Here is a 12031-nt window from a genome sequence, read left to right as displayed (position 1 = left end):
CAGTATAACTGTTTTGATTTTGTTATTTTTTTCTTCCCAACACAGGAATTGTCAGTCATTGCAGACTGATATACTCTATCCCTTCCCCTGACCCAATATTTCATATGGGCCCAGAGTTAGAATTTCAGCTGGGCCTGAGTTGTTTCCCCTTCTCTGCCAAGAAAATTGCAGAGGGAGTAAGCTGAGTCATGTAGAATACAAAGAGGGGCATCCCACATTGTACATGTTTGGCTGGACCCAGGCATTGTGGATAAGTGGGAAATACGCCCTCAAATTGATGAGGTTTATCATTGTTTCCTAAACTCTGAAAACTTTGACAGAATTCTGCTTGTCGTTAAGTAAGGCTTAGTTCCCACTGAACTTAATTGCTGTTTAGTTAACTGGAAATTTAAAATATTTCAGATTTAACTTCTACATCTTAAAAAACAAGCAACTTAAAACCCTTAGTTTTCTTTACACATTTATATAAGCATGAAAACTTCAGCCTTCATTCACGCATTCATGTCCTGAGACTGGAACCACATATAATATAATAATTAATGGTGAAGATTCTCAAAGGAAAATTTGAATTCTTTTAAAGTATATATTATTATTTAGATGGTAAAGCAAATCATTGTAATTTTCTGAGTATGAAACAGGCCAATTAATATCTGTATAAATTTTCTTTGGCTCATTGTCAAATCCTTTAGTAATGCCCTGTATCTCAAACAGTGTTCTTATGTAGGTTTCTCCAGTTGTTTCAGCTCTGTGTAAACAGTTGAGATGTATTGTGCACTTAAGTGATTCAGACAATTGAACAACTGGTTTTAAATCACCAGTAAAAGGCTCTTGTCTCTAATGTTCTAGTATTACTATGGAGTCTTAATTTGTAGGCCCAAATTTGAAACCATGTTACAGTTTGAATATTATAGTAAAAGTAAAACAACAATGAGACAAATTCTAGATGAGTGCTCAAGTTTTATAGATTCTAATCTCATGACATAACTTGAAATGTTCCAGCACTTGTAATACATTTTTGGGGTGCATCCAGGAGCCAACTAAAATACTAGAATCAAAAGAACAATAATTGACCCTATCAACTTTAATCTCAAAAAGTAAAATAATTATAATTGGTTGGTCCAGCTCAATGATTATACATTTCAGTGTTGTTCTTGGTGGTGTGTTTTTAAATTATAAATTGAATGTACATAAATTAAGGAATGCAGAAGTATGATTGAATTTTTAAATACATGCTGGACTTTTTACATGCTATTTGCTAGAAAAAGCAGTATGTTAAATTTTTGTTTTCTATGTTGCTTTCTTAGCTAGAATCTTTCCATAGCATTTAACTACTGCCTTATATATGTTTTTGTCTGTTTTCTTTGACCAGGATGTAAGTCCACAAGGGCAGAAACTTTGTTTTGTTCACTGCTGCTTAGTACTTAGAACAGTGTATGGCAAGTATGTAGCTCTTAATATTTTGTGAATGATTTGGAAGAATACTTGAGAAGTTCAGGTAATGCGTTCTGTAGAACTTAGGTGTATCATGGCAGGGCATGGGGGTAGGAGAAAGGAATTTAGAGTTAGAGCAATAAACTGGCTCTGAAAAATCACAGTAAGAAAGTGCTTTTATCTTGTTATTTTTTAAAGCAAAGAATGACACATTCAGACTTAGATTTTTGGAAAAATTAACTTGTTGAAATGAAAAGGTTAGATTTACAAGATTTGGTGAGCATTTGTATATGAAGCCTGAGGTTTATAACTTGAGAGGCTTAGTGAATGTCCCCTGAGATAAAAATCTATAGAAAACAAATCAGATTTTGGAAAAAAGACAGTGAACTCTGCTGTTGATATGTTGTGCTTAAAATATTTGTAGAACTTTTGTATACAGATGCTAGGAAGGCAAATGGGTAAATGAGTTTGGTGCTTAAGAGAAAGAAGATATAGTTTGGGGAGAAATATTTTTGGGGAGGGGGGAAGAAGCATTTATAGTTGAAATGTTGGTTGCTGATTAGTTTGATTAAGAAAAGGAAAGGGCATAGAGGATAGAAGATAAGCCCTAGATATAGTTTGTAAGCGATGAGTGAATGAAGAGAATCTAGCAAAAGAAAAGGATTATTAAGCAGAATACATCATATACAGAGTCATGGAAAAGTCAGGAAACAGGTTTTCAGATCCATTTGAATAAATGGATGAAGAGAGAATTTCAAATACACACCAAACCACTTACCTTAAAGAGGCCTTTTAAATCATTAATTTAGTGGTGGTGGTGATGGTGGCGGTGACAGGGTTGTTGTTAATATCAGACAGCATAGTTTTCTGTTTATATAATAGAATGTTATGTTAAAGGGGCTTTTGAACTGCCCTTTTGACCTATTGCCTCAGTTTTAAGTCCTCTTGGAATGTAAGAAAATAAACACATTTCTTAGAATGGATAATGGGTAGATGCTTTGCTAGAAGAGCCCAAAGATACCTTTTTTATTTTCTTATGTATTTATCATCAAAAACCAAAACAATCATTGTTCTTTTAGTAATACTACAATTCACTCTAGTAAGGTACTTAATTGTGTTGAGTTTTGATTTGCATAAAAGACAGCATCTCATACTTTCAGCATTAACAGTTGGTAGTGTACTTGTTTGACTAAGCACAGGTAGTAATGCTTTGTGTCTGTCCTAGATGTGTCCATTTACCTTAATGAATTATGACTCATTGTATTTTTTCTGCCCCTTTTTCTAAAACAGAATAAATTCTTAGATAGTTACATTCTAAGACATATAGATAGATGATAGAGATAGAAAGATATGGAGCCAAACATTGTTTTCAGTCAGGATATGATAAGCTATGCAATTAATATCTTATTAACTAAAAAATTAGTTAAAATTTTTAGGTAATTGTATAAACATTACCTAAAAATAGCTTTAAAATATATTTCCATATTTGTTGTTGAAGCAAAGTTTTAAAATTTTTTTTAAACTTGCCTTAACTCTACATTGTTAGCTCTCTGAATATTTTTCCTTTTTAGTTACTTAGTGTAGAAATTCTCAACTTCTTCACTAGGAGATAGAAAATGTTTCTTTAACTTTTACTATTTTCACTGTGTACAATGATGTTTGCGCATATTTTGTAATTCTATTACAATTATTTTAGATGCTTCCTTTGTAGTCCAATTATGTTTCCGTAAGTTAAGTACACATATATTCTTTACTTATTATCTAATTCCTTGTGGTTTAAGTAGTATGCTTGGCCTCTTTTCTTTGTTTTTTTTTTTTTTTTTTTTTTTTTTGATGAGACTGAGGTTTGAACTCAGGGCTTCATCCCTGTAAAGCAGGCACTATGCTACTTGAGTCACTCCTCCAGTCTCCAGACCTCTTTTCTATGATGAATTCCAGAATATAACTTGAATCTTGAGTTTACACATTTACTTTTGTTTTTGTGTAGATAAGACCTTACTGCTTTTTAGTTATTATACAAAAGGCCTATATTACTTTGCTTTATGTAATAAAAGCATAGGCAAAAAAGGATTGATGCAATGTAATTTGGAGATGACATATTCTTTTTCAAAGAAGAATTATGTTTAGAAGAAATTGTAAAAGTTTAAAAAAATCATTTATTCAAGGAAATTCATGGGAATAACAAAATATTGTTTGCTTAGTAAGTTTTGATCAAATTATAACTTGTAAAATGACTAATAGAATTTTCCTTAAAAAGTATAAACTAAGGGACATGGCTAAGAAAGTTTTGAACTGGTATTAAGATGGATGGTCTCTTTACCTAATTCATTTCTGGCAATAATTTTAAAGAGATAGCAGGTATTCTCTGGGGGTAAAGTGGAAAACAGTAGAAAGAAAAAAACCCACAAATTTCACAGCTGAACCTGGCTTCTTTTCTTATTCTTTTTTTGATTAGATAATTTGGTGAGGAGCTTCTTTTGACTGAAGAGAATGAGAATAGAAAGAAAAAACTGAAATTTTATTTATTTTTTTTGGTGGTACTGGGATTTGGCTTCATGCTTTCTAGGCAGACACCTACTGCTTTAGCCATGCCTTCTGCCCTTTTTGTTCTGTTATTTTGGAGAAAGGAACTTGTTTTTTGCCCAGGCTGGCTGGGACTACAATATTCTTATTTTATACTTCCTACAGTAGCTAGAATGACAGGTACACACCACCACACCCAGCTGTTGTTCAGATGAAGTCTCATGAACTTTTTGCCCAGATTGGCCTCACACAGCAATTCTTCCAATCTCAGCCTTCAGATTAGCTAGGATTTCAGAACTACCAGCACTTGGCTTAAACTTTTATTTTAAAAACACAACTACAGCATCTAACACAACTGATCTAACACATGGCCTCTAGAGGAAAGGGAAAGGATAGTCCCTGGATATTTTCAACTACATTGCCTTGGACATTTGTACGTTGATTGAAAATCCTAGTACTAACATAAGAACTATAATTGTAAAGGTGTTTTAAGGAAGAAAAATTCATTTGTCATTACCTAGGGAATATGTGGTTATAAGAAGGAACATTTTAACCACCGAGTATTTAGCTTAGATATTTGCTTCTTTCTGCCACCACTTGCTCTCCAGAATATCCCCTTTTTGTAAGAAATTAAATTTAGATTATGCACATTTCACTCATGTTTCCTAAAAGAGAAAACTCAGAATATCTAAGTATTAGGCGCCTTCTATGAATTTGAAATCTTGTGGTTGTTTTCATAGAGCTAATTCAGTAGTTTGAGAAAGTACGTATTTTGGATCTGCCTTCTTGGAATTCTATCAGTTTTTCTCATCTTCATCAAGTAGAGGAAAGTGAAATAAATATAATAAAAATAATGACTTTCCATTCATTATTAATATTAACTATGGCCCTCTCCCAAAAGATAGCAAGAACTTGAAATTTTTCCACAATGATATTTATGTACTCACTTAGTTACAAGTTTTATCACTGCCCCTTATTTTCATGAGTGTTGGTTAAAATACACATAATTATTGTTAAAAATATGTTAAGTCAAAGTTCATGTACTTAACCCAAAGAAAGGAGAAGTTCTTATTTAGGGTCTGTTTGCCTATAAAAGAGAAAATCCACTATATCTATTGAGGAAAAAGTAAGATCCATGTCATGTTTTAAAATATATATTTCTTTTAAAAAACAAATATTTTCTGTGAAAATACCAGCTGTTCACTAGTATTGAGTTCACATTATTTTCCTCACCTTGTAAGATCTAATTGCTCACAGATATATTTCAAAGAGAACTATGTAAGATTTATTTTTGTGTATTGTTTTTTGTTTTTTTCTTACTGAAAAAGTAGCATAAGCCAGGTGTGGTGGCACATACCTGTAATTCTAGCACAGGAGACTGCAGCTAGAGGATTATGAGTTCAGGCCAACCTGGGCTACATAGTGAGACACCAAAAAACACAAAAATAAAATTGAAAAAGTAGTATATACTAAGTCTAAAAACTGACAAAGATAGAAAAGATCATGAAGAAAATAAATACATCTGATCTTACTATTCATAGTGATTCTAAAAACCACATTTAAATTAGTACATTTTGATGCTCAAGAAAATTATTGTATGCGTTAACATACAAAATGACACATACCATAAAATGAAAGTATCACAATAAGTATATGTTAGCATTTTTATTTCACACAAAAGTTTCTGTGTTCTTATTAAGAGAGAATGTTGATATTATTAAATTCAAAGAGACTGGAGAGGAAGAATAAATGGATATAAAAGAACAATGAAGTTAAAAAAAAAAAACCCTTCCTGAAGCTAGCTGTTTATCTTAATTTGTAAGTATACAGATGACCATTCAGACTGTAGTTAGCCTCTGTTATTTGTACATATGGAGGAGAGCAGAAAGGTAATTCAAATTAATGGATATTCCAGACAGCCTCAGAATTGGCTTTGGAATGTATCTTTGTTCTTACATTTGAATGTAGATATATCTGATCTGGGAATTCACTTCAAACAAATTACTGAACCTATGCCTATGAAAGCTTGCCTCTAAAGGAGCAGAGGAACTCATCTGTTCTTCCTTTTTGTACTGGGAATGGACTGATCATCTGTCTTACTGATAGAAAGTCCTAGTTCAGGCAGAATTGCACCTCTTACAAGTTTTCCAGAAATGCAAGAGTCAGTGTCTTTGCCTATTCAGGATTGTCTAGGGAATAGCACACAGAGAGAACGTGAGCTTTCAGTAGTACGAATGCCAACTGAAAATAAACTTGAAGGACAGTATTTGGCATTTATCTGCCTTCTAAAATTTAGCAAAATCTTCTTAATGCAAAACACAAGGAAATGGAAAAATGGACTTTGAATTAACTAGATTTTTAAATCTGATTTTGTTATAGAGCAATAGGGCAGCTGGTTGTCTAGAGAATAGCAATTGCTTTAAATTATGTATTATTTTGAATAAAGTGATATCAGCTTAATGAAATTTTACAATGTGCAGAAATTTAAAGGATCCTTACTAGCATATTTGTATCTAATAAAACATGTATAGTTCCCCATCACCAAGATAGGACAGTGTACTCAACATAGGTATGTGGAGCATTTCCTCATTAATGACAGAAAGGCAGAGTATAGGAACACTGGTTGTTTCCTGGTCTTCCAAAATGTATAAATATTTGATAGGGTACCTGGGTATAAATAGAAGATGATGGAGTTTAGTGTAAATCTGCCAGTACAGCACTCACATGTTCCTTTCTCTAGTACTGTCTTTTCCAGGTCAGGCAGTAACTTCCAGCATGACTATTAGGAGAATGTTTTTATTGTCAGAAGGCACAATCATCAGTAAGTACTATTTTCACTAGGAGTATCTTTTTAGTCACTGAAGAAAAGAAGGCAAAGAGGATAAAACAATACTGCATTTTTGCTGCTCTCATAGTTTGGATTATGAAGGTCACCATGAAGACATTAAACCCTTTCTTGGGATTTCCTGAAGCAATCATAATTTAATTGTAATATAATTTATGTGTAACACACATAATTTAAATGTAACTGGTACTCTCCTTACATCACCTACCAAGTTAGCTTCACAGTGTCCAAGAGGAGCTGGTATCAGTAAGACCAGATGAAATGACTTCCTAGTTCTCATAAAAGTATTATGGTAGAGTGATTCCAGATCAGTAGTACTCAGGATTTGAGGAATACAGTCAAATGTTCATGTGTAGGCACAAGAGGGTAGAGAGAAGAGAAATCACTAATTTCCTTGTGTTTTAGCTGTCAATATCTGTCTTATCAAGTCTTAAAAATTTTTAGGAAGGAAAATAACATGAACTATCATAGTGCTGATTCTGTTTTATTGTTTTTTAAAAATATATACTGTAAAATTGACCTGGCTGTCCTTTGCTCAGAAAAACTCAATAATCAAGATAAAATGTTTTAATGCAACATTACTAAAAACAAAAACCTAAATTAGTGCAACTAATTCATGATGAATAAAATACTAAAATTTTAAATAAAAATGGAATCACTAACAATACTGTGCCACTGTATTAGAACCTGAGGTGCAAAAGGAAAATTTAGTTGGATTGATCCTGTCTTTATTTAAAACTTTGATAATTTGTTCGTCACAGATATTATTTTTATTTTCATGGGAGAACAGAGTTGGGGAAATGGTAAACTCACTTTTCCTTTAGTGATGATGTCTTTGCATTCTAGACATCTTCCCAGTTCCACCTACTGCTTTTGCTTTTCAGAGAGTACACTGTGCCTCCTGTCCAGGTTTTATAACTACATTCAGAGGGAAAGACTGGAATGTGTTTCCCCTTACCCACAACCAACCAGGAACTTTTTTATGCTAAAAAAGTTAACAGTGGTAATGGAAAACACAGGATAAAACAGTACAAATTTCAGCTGATTGTGTCTAAGAGGAAGGCTCTACATTAGCTGCACAATTGAAGGAACATTCACATGATAGGAAGTAAAATAATGTCATTGATCCTAGTGTGAGTCACCTCTCTTGCTCTGGTGTTTTGTTCTTTGACACATGCCACAGGCAGAGCTACTGGGTTTTGCTTAAGTGCCACCTGGTATCAGGCATACTTTGCACAGTTTCTCAATACTGTTTTCTGGAGTTCATCTCTTTGTCTACGTGGGAACTATGACTTAACTCTCCTGTACAAAAATTAGATTTATTTTAACAGAAGATTTTACAAAACCTCTCTAAAGAATTCACTTATTTTCTTTACTTTAATCTCACATTCTCATGTTCAGAGCCCACATCCTTTACTCTAGTCCTCATGGACTTGGAGAACAGCTGGTCAACATCCTCTGTTTCCTTGAAGATTATAAAGTTGCTGTTCAGTCTTCTCTTGTCTAAGTGAATCAAATTTACTCTTTTGTTCTTTTTTAAAAAAGCATTTCCTTGTGGATATTTTCTCAGCACTTCTGTTATTTGTGATACTCTCTTCTCAGACATTCTAGATTATCCAGTGAACAAATTGGAGTAAGGGCCTCCTGGGGCTGAAGGTAGTGTGTGTGTGGTAAGGGCATCTTATCCCTAATGCTTAGTACAATACATGGCATATAGTAGATATTTGGTGAAAATGTCTTTGTTGATCTTGCTTTACTCTTTATTGTATTTTTATTCTAAAATTTTCTTTTTGGGACTTTCATTATGTTCTTTTTTTTATTAGTATTTAAAAAAATTAATTGGAAATTTCAAAGCATAAATATATTTTCTTTTAGATTTGATGAAAGAAATGCACATTTTATTTTGTCTGCTTCTTTAAAACTTTAGATTCTTTTTCACACTTACTAAAAATAGCTGTGTTTTGAGTTCAGTGGAAGAAACCCACATTTACTGCAGATGTGCAAAATATTGTCAATTTAAACTCTAATGAATAGAATTTGTTTTCATTATTATTAATGTGGTCTATTTTGTGACACATGCTGTGCTTCAAAGTAAAAATCATTTGTTGGACTTTGACACTGTTTAAAGCCTAATCATTATCCTTTCTTGTAATAGGCAACAAATGCTGTTATGTTTATCGTAACCATTTATCTCCAGTCTCTCTTAAAAGAACAGCTTTATAAAATTTTCTTTTAACAAATAGACACTTAATTCAGGTGCTGTATTCAAATTTCTTTATTGAGATTCTCTATTCAGTATTCTCTCCTTTGAAATAATGTTTATTCTAGGAATCCAGATTTAAAATCAATATTGTGGTGTCTTTTCCTGCATTCACCTATTTGACAATAATCTCAATTTGGAAGTTGCAATATGAGTTGAAGGGCCAGTCACATGCTGTCTCAAGCTTCATGAGCAAAAAAAATGAGAACCAAAGAGGGCGCTTGTCCAGTTTAATAATTTATTAACTTTCTTTTTTTCTCAGAGATTTTATTTTTAACTAATTTTTTTTGTTTTGTTTTCTTATTGTCATATTATTGTTGTACTGGGGGTATATTGTGATATTTACAAAAGTACTTACAATATATCTTAGTTAAATTACCCCCTCTGTCATTCTCCTTTGTCTCCCCTCCCCTACTCTTAGAATAATTTCAACAGGTCTCATTTTTTCATTTTTATATATGAGTGCATAATACTTCTACCATAGTCACCCTCCTACACCCTTTCCTTATATCCTCCCCACTCCCATTGGTACCAATTCCCAGACAGGACCTCTTTTACCTTCTGTCCTCAATTTTTTAAAAAAAGACATTTTTAAGGGAAAGGAAAAGAGAATAATAGAGCATCAGTAACATCATAAAAACATTACATCTGTGAAGGTAGATGATTTAAGAATGTGTATTGAAAGCTGTTGAATAAGGGGGATAGGAAGAGAGGGGTAAGGGAGAGTAATGGAAGGTGTTGAATGGACCAAAGTAAAGTATACCTACAGTGGGGATACATTGAGAAACCCCTTTGACATCAATTTAAATATTAACAATGAAAAACAGGACTATAAAATAGGTACAGTGTGTGTGAGGGGGTACTAGTGGGAGGGAGGAGGGTGAATGAAAGAGATTAAAGTGGGGGTATATGGCTAATGGACTTCATACACCTATATGAAATAGAACAAAGAAACATCTTGCGATTGCTTTAAGTGGGGCAAGGAGGGGGTTAAGGGGGAGAGACGATGGGGGCAATGTAACTAACATATAATATAAGCCTAATCAGAAGTGTCACTATGAATCCCCCCTATACAAGAATTATATACTAACCAAAATTTTTAAAAATAAATAATTTTAAAAAGACATTTTTGTTTGTTTAAGATAGCTATATGGGGAGTTTCATTATGGTATTTCCATGTATATGTGTATTATAACCCAAATTGGTTCATCCCTTCAATAATCAATAAAAACTATATTAAAACTGCTTATTATGTTACTTACTAGTGTCAGCATTTACAAATTAATATTTTCTAGTCCTTCAAAACTATCTAGTGCTTCTCTTTGCATTAAATAGAAACTTTTTATTCCTTTCTATATGCAAGAATTTATTTTATTTACTAAGTATTTAAACTTATGTATATTTCCTTGTATAGACATGTTGGCTGTGAATGGCAAAACTGGATGAAGAATCAGTCACTGGATAATATAATCCTGAGGGTCAAACATACTTAACTCCTCTATAAAATATCAGAGTGGGGGGCAATCTTGGCTTTATAGATGTTTAAAAATGTTCAGAAATGACACACTATTCTTTACATAATGTGTAGGCATGTAGTACCATAATGACTAGTGCTCTGTTATCTAACCCCAGCACCACATTGCACTCACTGATGGGCCAAGTAAGGAAGAGACTGTGTCTTACAGAATTTTCTGACTGTTTTCTTTTCCCAACCTGAATCTGATGAATGATCTTTGGTAACAAGTTTTCCAGCTGTTCTATCAGAACTCTCGCCAAACTTTAACAATTTTACATAGTGTGGGGGAAGAAAGAGGTCTATAATTAACATATCCCAGGATAATGTTTTCCCATTCTGTAGTAATAGATAATAGTCTTGTGGGAGGAGGAGTTTTTGAGACCCCCCAAAAGGCTAAATAAAAGAATATGACATTTAAAACATCTTTACCTGTACTATTTTAAGATAAATAATGATTTGCATGTCCCATACAGGTCATCTATACAGGAAGATTCAACTTTTCCTGTATTTTTTTTTTAGTTTTATATACTTGATAATTTCTAAGATCTAATCACATATATTTCTTATCTAGTACTTAGGGATTAAATAAGTTTTGCTTGCTTATGTTTTTTTCATATAAACAAAGGATTGGTGAATATTATCTTTATGCCCTTCTCTAACCTTTGATAAATAAAGGTAAAGGGCCTGGATCCTTTTAGATTAGATTAGATTGGGAGAGATAGCATAGGTAGTCTTTCCCAAGCCTTTTCACAACCTAGTTTCCACAATAAATAGTAATATGTGATATCTATAGATTTGGTGCTTTTCTGCTGGAAGTGAATCTATAGCTCAAGTGTTCCAAGCACCACTCAGGCCTGAGGTCTCCATGTCTTGGCATACCTGTGCCCGCTTCTGGGAAACTCCGCTCCTCTAAGTGGATCCCCTGTGTGGGGGCTCTGATCTCTGAGCCTTGCAGACCCACCATGTCATTCACTCTGTGGACTCTAGCTCTGCCTCCTGTTTGTTTCCTGCTCCCAGACTATTATTACTGAGAGTAATTACCATTACTCTTCCTTTAGTCATTATTTGTGCTTTCTTTACCTTCATAAATTCTTCAGTAACAGTATTATAGCACACTAATATTTAGTCTTTTGAATTAGATGAGGAAAATTGTATTTAATTTTTTTACCCAAGAGACCTGTTATTTTCTCTGAGAACTTTTTTCCTGATGAAATTCTTCAAGCACGTTTATTATCAGATACAGATGTGATTTATTTAGTGCCAAGGACAACTACCAGGTTCCAGATTTTTGCTGCTTTAATGGGTTACCTTAATTTTAGGGCAGAGACTATAAGTCAATTGATCTTAATAAGTACATTTTCCATGGGTTTGATGGGAATTAACTTGATAACTAGATACCAATTTTAAAAAGGATAATCCATGCATCTATACCAATTATTTATGGCAGATATAGAAC

General features: G+C 33.2%; 1 protein-coding gene across 3 annotated transcripts in view; it reads left to right on the top strand.

Moving 5' to 3' along the window:
* Wdr70 (WD repeat domain 70) overlaps positions 1-12031 on the top strand; it is a 312490-nt gene that overhangs the window by 264034 nt on the left and 36425 nt on the right. The window lies entirely within an intron of this gene.

The sequence above is a fragment of the Castor canadensis genome, chromosome 6 (assembly GCF_047511655.1).
Source record: "Castor canadensis chromosome 6, mCasCan1.hap1v2, whole genome shotgun sequence".
In the NCBI taxonomy this organism is placed as follows: domain Eukaryota; kingdom Metazoa; phylum Chordata; class Mammalia; order Rodentia; family Castoridae; genus Castor; species Castor canadensis.
This window is presented reverse-complemented; position numbering and strand designations above follow the sequence as displayed.